Below are 9,624 nucleotides of genomic sequence, written 5' to 3'. Positions count from 1 at the left end.
CACCAGAGTTGATCATTTGTAAAATGTGGTTACCCAAGCACGGGGTCTGACAGGGTTGGCCTTTGGTCGTTGTTCCGATAAATTAGGATTGAATGTAACTTAAAAAAGTTTTTTTGATTTTGATTATTTTTAAATAAGATACTGAAAGCGCCCTCGATCCGCGGGGTGCTCGGATCCGCTTTTGACCCTTGAGGTTTGGGAGTCGCCAACTAGTTATTACGGTCTAGGAATCGATCAATGACTCTAAACAGATAAAGGACTAATCTAAAACAGAAAAAACTGAATTCGGGGATCATGTTACGGGGTGGAGGTGTGTTAGGCACTAATCCCGCCCAGCCAAAGCCGGTCTCTACTAACTTCTCAAATAAGTTACATTGCTAAAAAAAACCTAGATAATAATAAAATAAAAAAATTAGAATTTATACCTTTCCGATAGCAAAGACTTTGTTCCCTCAGATCCGACAAAAATTACTCCTTGTACCGTACTTCTTGCTTCGTTCTATTTCCGGATTTGATTCCCGATCTCCGAGGCAAGATATCTCTTCTTTCTTGGATCTGAATTCTTCGAGTTTGTTAATGGATTTTGAAGTATTTTTGGAGGGCTTTTAGGTGTTCTTTAGGCTAAAATCAAAGGAGGGATGTTAGGTAAGGAGTTGGGACTCCAAAACTAGGGTTTTTGAGAGGCTAGGGGGCTTTTAGACCTACTTCTCTTAGGGTTTATGACTTGATACGAAAATAGAGTGTGAGCACCTCTATTTATAGATTTTTTAGGGGTTGATTTTGATAGAGTTAGTGCTTAATTAGAGTTCTTTTAATTAGAGTTGTGTTTTAGTTAAAATTATTTTAGGTAGAATTGTGTTTAATTAGAATTGTTTTAGGTAGAATTATTTTTTAGTTAGAACTCTATTAGATAGAGTTATTATTTAATTAGAACTCTATTATGATTTTGACTTTTGGTCTTATTTAATTGACTTTTAATATTTGACTTTAGTCTTAATTGATTGACTTTTAATATTTTGACTTCAGTCTTGCTTAATTGACTTTAATTTTGACTTTAGTCTCACTTAATTGACTTTAATACCTTGACTTTAGTCTTGCTTGATTTACTTTTAATTAGAGGGGTCCTTAAAGAAATATCTCACGAACCCTCAACAATTTACTTGAAAGCCCGATTGATCGATTTTTTAATTCAAAATTTTAAATTAATTTCATCAATGTTTCACTTGAATTATTTAATTTTTTATTTATTAATTTTGAAGTTTTTTATTATGAAAATTGTGAAATTACCGTTTTGCCCCGAAGAGGACTTTTCACGTTTCAAGTCGGTTTTTAATGTTCTAGGATGTTTTAGAATCAATTTTTCGTAAGGAATTCAATGGAAATATTAGTTTGTATCATTTATGAAATTTTTTGTGTTAAATGGTCATGAACTTTATGAGGGGCATTTTCGTAATTTTATCGAATTCTGTTAAAATTGGTGAAATGATTTATTTGATTTCGATTTGTTGTTTTATGTGTTTGAGAGAGTTTTTCTAAGCGTAACGTAGGCTCTAGGGTTGTTTCGAGGTTAGGGGTATTTTGATAATTTGGTCAATTTTTAGTGATTTTTATCGTGAAGCTTCTTTTTTGGTATGCAAGATGATGATTTCTATGTTTCTGGGGTCGTATTTTCCTAGCGTAGCGTGGTTTCTAAGGTTTTGTCAATTCGAGATACCTCATCCGGATTTCTGAAATATTTCTGGTAATAAAATAAAATAATGGAAATAACATCCATCATTGGGAATCATTGCGATCGGGTTGATGAGTTGATCAATCAGACGGATGCAAAGATGGGGTGTCTACAGATGCCCCTCTTTGGCAGAGGGTTGAAGCAAACTAGATAGCAAATCTATTTTAGTAGATAGTGCGAAATCCGAATGCCAAAGCTAGTTACAGTTCATTTTGCAGCCTGATTTAGCAATTCGTCGAGGTGTTCGGATCCTTGAGGGTAAAGCTCTCCCCGAACTAAAAAATTGTCAGGTCCTTGAGTGCAAACTCTCACTGACAGTGTCAGATCCTTGAATTTTAAAGAATTCTCCCTAACTAAAAAGTGCAAATGTGTAAGTATGTGCACTGTGTGAAACTGAGTAAAATCTGAGTATAATTTGAGTATAACCTGAGCATAATCTGAGCATAAATGAGCATAATTATGAGAAAACCTTCGGCGATAACTGAGCAAAATCCAAGATAACCTTTAGCGGCATCTGAGCAAAATCCTTAACGGAAATTGAGCAAAATCCAAGATAACCCTTGGCGAAAACTGAGCAAAATCCAAGATAACCCTTGGCGGCAACTGAGCAAAATCCAAGATAACCCTTAGCAGCAACTGAGCAAAATCCAAGATAACCCTTGGCAGCAACTGAGCAAAATCCAAGTTAATCGTTGGCGGCAACTGAGCAAAATCCAAGTGAACCCTTGGCGGAAACTGAGCAAAATCCAAGATAACCCTTGGCGGAAACTGAGCAAAATGGTAACTGAGCAAAATCCAAGATAACCCTTGGCGAAAATTGAGCAAAATCTAAGATAACCCTTGGCAGAAACTGAGCAAAATCCAAGATAACCCTTGGCGGCATCTGAGCAAAATGCAAGATAACCCTTGGCGGCAACTGAGCAAAATCCAGATAACCCTTGGCGGTAACTGAGCAAAATCCAAGATAACCCTTGGCGGTAACTGAGCAAAACTGGCAGAAGAATGAAGGAATTTTGAAATGAATGAATAAATTTGGAGAAGATTGATTGGAATGAATCGGAGAATGAATAAATCTGAAAGATAATGAATATGAAAGAGAAATGATCGAATCTAAGAATGGTTGGATCTGGAAAAGAATCTGGAGACCGAAAGAATGCCATATCTCCTATGTGAGATCCAACATGCTTTTGTTTGAACCTTAAAAAGTTTTATGAATTTAAAACCTGAGTTTTTATTTCTTTTGAACCTCAAGGATTTTTCGAAAAACTGTTATCAAGAGGGTAACCTTAAGTTTGGGGTTCTCATTATCATTGTTCACAAACAAAATGCCCTAGTTTGACCATGAACATGGCATTGAAGATAATTGAACACATCATGCAAAAATTAAAAAAATGCCCCTAGTATAAGGGGGAAAGGTTACATTAAAGAAGAAAGAAAATGCCCCTTGTATGAAGGTTTGAAATATTTGATTACCGCAAGTGCAATAAAGATCCAACTTCTAATTTTGATTAATTTTAATAAAGATTTTGAGTCAGGCTCAAGAGAACAAAATACTTTCTTTTGAGACTCATAGTAGAATTCACCCTTTTCTCCATTGGTTTACTTGGGGAAGTAAAAAATTTTAGATCGATCGTAGACAAGATACTTGTGGCTTCTGAGTCTATGCATGGTTTAAGCGAAGTATTGAACTTGATTATTCGGACTTCTGATGTTTCAGCTCAGACCGCTCTCAGCTTGGGATTTTCTTCTGTTTTTCTTTTTTGCTTTAACTTTTGCCTAGATCGCCTTTTCAGGTTTTCAATCTATCGAGCTTGCTCTAGCTTTTGCCTAGATCGCCTTTACAGATTTTCGATCTAGTGAGCTTTATTTTGCCTAGATCGCCTTTTCAGGTTTTCGATCTAGCAAGCTTTTTCTCTTTTTTTTTCTTGGCTCTGATTGTTGCCAAGTTGTCCTTTCAGATTTTCAACCTTGCGAGCTTGCCTTAATTTTTGCCTAAGTCACCCTTTTCGAGTTTTCAACTTAGCAGGCTTCATCATTTTTTTTATCTTTTCTTCTCTTCTGATCTTCTAGAGTTACTGTCTGATCATGCTTTACTATTTTCCTTAACTTTTTGTGCAGTACTTAGGAAGACTTTTATAGGTAGGCTTAGGACTGGGTATAAAAAGAAAGGAATTTTGAGGCTCAAAAACCCGAATTCCCCTTGTGTGGCATTTATTTTATTTTGCCTTAAACCTTCTCCCCATTTTGAAGATATATATTTTTTTTCTTTTAGATTTTTTTTTGTCAGGGAATCTATTCTTTTATTTTGAAGTAACTTCTCAAGTTGCCTACCTACCCCAGATTTTTTGGGATCAGACCAAGACGTAGTTCAAATTTTTCCCTCCCCTGGGTTAGGTGATCAGGCTGAGAAATAAAAAGATTTTTTTTCTTTTTTTAACTTTTATTTTTTGAAAAAGGCTGCAAATGGCTAAGAAAGGAGATATTGAACTTTTGAACTGGGTAATACGAAATTGATTCAGCCAAAGATGGCCTCCTTAAATGTAGTACCGTTTGATCTGGTCAAGGTTGTTAGTTCTGGTAATTCGATTCCATCATGATCTTGAACTCTGACAGCTTTTCCCGGTAATATATTTTTTTTTATGATGAACGGACCTCCCCAATTAGGTTTGAACTTCCCTCTAGGGTCAAAAATAAGTACTCGATTCTCTTTGAAATCTGATAGTTTTCCAAAGTAGTGTTTTCTTGCTGATAAATGAATTTCTTCAATTAAGTTCAGACTTCCTCCTATGGTCGAGGAGGAGTACTTAGTTTCCTTTGAAGTCTGATAGTTAAATCCTTGACTCGTAAGTAGCGAACTTTAACCTTCTTGTCAAACGTGCGAGCGATTCTTCTTTGATAAGTTTCCACCCAAAGTTGTTTTTTTTCAATCAAGTTTAACTCTTCGTACCCAATGACGAGTCTAGTCTGTTTCTAGCAATTGACTTTTCATCAAGACCTTGAAATACAGGATTTCCAATTTAACTAGCAAAACTGCTTCCATATCATATAGTAGAGAGTAGGGAATAGCTCCAATAGAGGACTGCATTGAAGTACGAGGTGCCCCTAGTGTGAATGGTAATTTTTCTAACTAATCCTAGTGTGATTAACACATTTTCTTGATGATTATCTTGAAACTCTTACGAGCTGTTTCAACTGCTCCATTAATCTGACGACGGTAGGGTGATGATCTGCGATGCCGGATTTTGAACTTTGTACCACAGAATAATGACTTATGCTTTGAAGTATGACCCATTATCAGACATCAGTTCAAAAGGTATCCCCATATCGACTGATAATATGTGATTTGCAACTCAAGATGCAGTGAGGATAACACTGATACATTTTATAACATCTTCTTTGATTCCGTCGATATAGACGAGTATTTATTCCATATTGAACAACACCCAACCTTGTACCTAGCATACCCTCATATGATCACACGAACAAGTCTTTTGAAATTTCTAAGTAAATTCATTATCCCCTCATATTCTTCTAGGGATAAGATGGTTTCTATTTGAATCTCTTTAGGAATTATTTCCTGTTTCGAGGTCAAAGACCTTTCCTTTCTCGATTAAAGGTTGAGCCCGACTCTTATTTTCTTGTTCAGAACTGAAATCTATCAAATTATTAGTTAATTCGTTAATGCGCTTGAGTTATTCAAAAATTCCTTTATCTGATCAATTCAGATGGGGCGACAGACACCTCTATAGACTTGATGAACTAACTTGACTCAATAGGAAAAAAGTAAACTCAATCTAAGGAAGACATGACCTTGCTAGAAAAAAGGACTCGAGCTAACCCAAATGAGTCATGAAAACTCAAGGCAAGTACCCACATGAGTTTGATTAGGACTGAGGACTGAGATATTACTTACAACCGGTAGGATTGAAACACTATGATCTTTAGGGAACAACTGGGCGATGTTGAGAAATTTTGAGGTTATTTCTGACTGTTGACTTAATATTGACGTTTACTCTAACTGACCGAATTTACAATCCTAGCTAGACGATAGACGATTGAGCTTAGATACAATGATACCCTAAACCTCTTTGAAGGTGAATTTAACCAATTTCAGTGTCACCTCCTTGATAACATTTTAAATGAACCCTGAGATTTTATTGAATTTTGTGCACCAATCTATTAAACAATTTATCCATTCAATGATTATTCAGAAGGAAAATAATTTTATTGCACTCTTGAAAATAATGTTTTTATTGAATAACAATTTTCACAATTCTGATTATTTTTTTGTAATCATTTTCTTTTTCGAAAAATATATTTTCATAATTTTACAAGGTCCATGCAAAAAATAGATTTTTGGTAAAAAAACATATTTCAAAAAATTTCCATGCAAAAAATAGATCTTTTGTAAATCATTTTTCCTTTATTTTCTTTTCTTTTGGGAAACATTTTCTTCTGGAAAACATTTTTTCTCTAAAAATAGTTTTTTATTTGGAAAACATTTTCTCTTGGAAAATCTTGTTCTTATAGAAAACATTTTCTGAAAAACACTTTTTCTTAGAAAACATTTTTTCTAGAGAACAACACTTTTTCTGGAAAATATTTTTTTTTAAAGAACACTTCTTTTGGAAAATATTTTTTCTGGAAAATACTTTCCCTTCGTAAACTATTGTTCTTTTTTGAAAATTTGATTTTCATTTTGATTTAAATGGCCCGGTCCATCAGGATTGTTGGATCGAGTTGGGCTAGGTCATTTGCAAGAGATGGATTCTTTATTGGGTCGGTGTACCCATTTTAATTTCTAAAAACAAGATTTTTGATTTTGAGGACAATCATACACTCTGATCTCATCATTCGCATCATTCACATGCATTCATTCAATCAAGAAGGTTCCATTCAATAAATAACCCGGGAACACCCATGATAAGTTCGAGTCATGACCTACAGGGAAGGTTTCTAGACTCTAAGCTTACTACATGCAATGCATTTTTATCTGGCCACCCTTGCCCAAGCACACCTATATACCTTTCAAATATGTAGTGACTTGGTTTGATATACTGTATAGGTGATATTCTAAAATCTCAACTCACTTCTCTGAAGTCAAAAATAGCCAGTTTGATCTCCAGTTGAGAGGTGGCGCACAATGCTGAGCAAGGGCCCACTTAAATACCTCTCGTCTAGAATAGACGTAGTCTATCCCCCTCGTACAGTAGGGTACAGCGGGGCAAGATCTCGCTTAGGCACCGGTTTTGACCAAGAAGTGCAATTGATATACTTAGATTATCTTTTACATACCTATGGGTACGAGTCAAGAGTTGTAGCTTTCATAAATGGTTTGGCATCCCACGAGGGGACCGACCACGTACTAGTACTACGTTGGCAATCAGGACATGTGACTGTGTGGCTCACAATAGGTTAAAGGCTCAGGTCGCTCCAGCTTGGGTGCATCAATATACCTCTCAAAATCACCTGATCAGACGGCATTGGTGCCCCAGTTTGATATACCCTAAGGTACGTGACTGGAGTTGTAATTTTCATGAATGACGTCGCATCTCCGAAGAGACCAGGCCACGCACTAGTGCCACGTTGGTTATATAGGACGTGTAAGTGTGCAAAACAGTAAACGTGCATGTAGTGTGTGCAAAATAGGGTGGGGTGTGCCCGGGGCCTTTTTCAACCAAATGGGCCTATAGGCCAAATCAGATCATTAATGAGCCACAATCATAATGAATACAAGTATATTAAGATCAAACTCATAGCATGCAAATTAAAAGAAATTCAAAATCAATCGATCAAGACCAATCAATTAACTAAGATCAAGCAATTAACACATGAGACTTAAGATTCAATCAATCAAGGTATCTAAGGGGTATGATCATATCAACTAGGTAAAAAAAAGAAACCATGAACCCTATTCAAATGCAGATTTATTGAGTTAACTCATCTCGTAGCATTCAACATCATAGAACATGGAAAATATCACATGAAGCATTATCATTAAGTATCAATGGAATGCATGAGAACAAACAATATATTGCATGAGACCAATAAATTCAAACGAGTTGACTCGACTCATTACATTCGAAATTGGATATCATGGCAACACATTATGATAAAATCACACAAAGAACATAAATAGCACATACTTAGTTCATCACGTGATGTAAGACGAGTTCAACTGGGTTGACTCACCTAAAAAAAAAACCTCAATGGTTGACTTTTGAAATCCAACCCCTTTTTTTTTTTTTCTTAAATCATTTCAAGTGTGGTTCATATTTCTTTATTAAGAGAAATGTCAGAGAGATTACTGAACTGGACACCAAGGTCAAATGGACATGAATCGTCCCTCATGGTTCTGAGTACTCTAAAACTGCCACTGTAACTGCAAAATCATTTATATCAACTTGTGTTCAATTTCTAACGTCTAACATCCTTGATAGAGTGATAGTACTGCATCTGACAATCAACGTAATCAGGCCAGGTACTTGAACAAGTTTGGATTGTTTTTATCTCTTTCGAGATAATCCCGACTGATCGGGTCTTCAATCCGCTTCTTAATTACCTTAAAATCAGGCTTAAACATGTATTCGAGCTGCTCAACACATTCCATCGATAGGTATTGATAAGTCAGAACTTTCTGACTCTTCATGATCCATACAATTGAGGCATCAATAGCCTATCGTCTGTCCTTGTCAACATCTTCGATCACTTTCTTCTTCTCATCCACTGGAGGGAGACGAATCCTGATCCTCCTCAATTTGTCTGTAAATTTGGAATTGAACTCGAAGTGATCCGTTGGAGATATGGTTTTATTCTTTGGCTCTTTATTAAGGATCTTGTATTTTGCACAGCAGAGGGAATGAAGCAATCTAACGACATCATCGTCATTCAAGTTCAGCTGAGTCATGATTTCTGAATAACTCAATCTATTTGAAGCATTGAATAGCAGCAGTGCAGCTGCTTGATAAGTTGTCACAATCAGCTCCATAGTTTTAGGATCAAACTTGCCGTTGATGTTACAAGTACCCAGTGAGTATATCCACGTCAGCTTTCTATGTTTGGTTTTTGTTTCATAGAACTCCTTGAAAACATTCACACACTTTAACATCTCCAAAGGGAGGTTCAAGTCGAATGATTTATAACTTGGCCAGAATCCTGTAGTTAAGACGGTGACTGTCAAGTCGATCCCAGGACTTGCTTGAGGATTACTATTAAGATACTCCTCAAAATTGGAATGATTCTCCCTCGCCAATGCCAAGTCCGTGACCATGCCTTCCATCTTCGAAGTGAACTGTCCGCCACATTGTTGCTTCAGCTTTGTCAGAATACTCCTCTCATGATCATCGCTCGCACTCTTGTCAAATAGAAGTCGACGAGCGAGTTTTTTCCTATAGAATTCAGCAAAAAGATCTTTATCACCGATATAAACAAGTAGCCTAACTACTTTCTCAAGTGTTTCCTCAATAGCTTCATCACTCAATTTCTCACTCCCTCCCTTCTAAAGGATATTATCACAGAAAGTAGCCATTAGTTCTGCACTTGAGCTGCCACCAATACCCTTGTTGCAAAAGACCTCAAAAGCCTTTTTGAGTGCCTTGTGGAAAAGTGTGTGGCTGTAAAAAAAATTCTTCTTTAAAACACCATAAATTCCAATGTTCATCGTCTTCTTCCCTGCACCCAGCGTTCTCAACAGAGAACGACTGGTTTTGGCCTCTCACCTGATCCATGTTGATCTCCATTGGACAAGTTTTTGCTTTAAAGAAATCACTGAGTTCTTTCGAATCGACAACCCATCCGGAGATCCATTCAAGTTTAGACGAGTTTTTATTTTTTTTTTAGATTTTGCAAAATAAAAATAAAACCGTCCGCCACTAACGCTCCATTGGAACTCGAAA

At 36.3% G+C, this 9,624-nt stretch overlaps 1 pseudogene; it reads right to left on the bottom strand.

The window, feature by feature from the left end:
• Positions 1 to 7,993: 7,993 nt before the first annotated feature.
• LOC147381686 (cullin-1 pseudogene) lies at positions 7,994 to 9,338 on the bottom strand (annotated as a pseudogene).
• Between the last annotated feature and the right edge of the window lie 286 nt (positions 9,339 to 9,624).

This window comes from Akebia trifoliata, unplaced genomic scaffold, assembly GCF_017979445.1.
Source record: "Akebia trifoliata isolate Shusen 1 unplaced genomic scaffold, ASM1797944v1 Contig00299, whole genome shotgun sequence".
NCBI classification, from domain to species: Eukaryota; Viridiplantae; Streptophyta; class Magnoliopsida; order Ranunculales; family Lardizabalaceae; genus Akebia; species Akebia trifoliata.
This window is presented reverse-complemented; position numbering and strand designations above follow the sequence as displayed.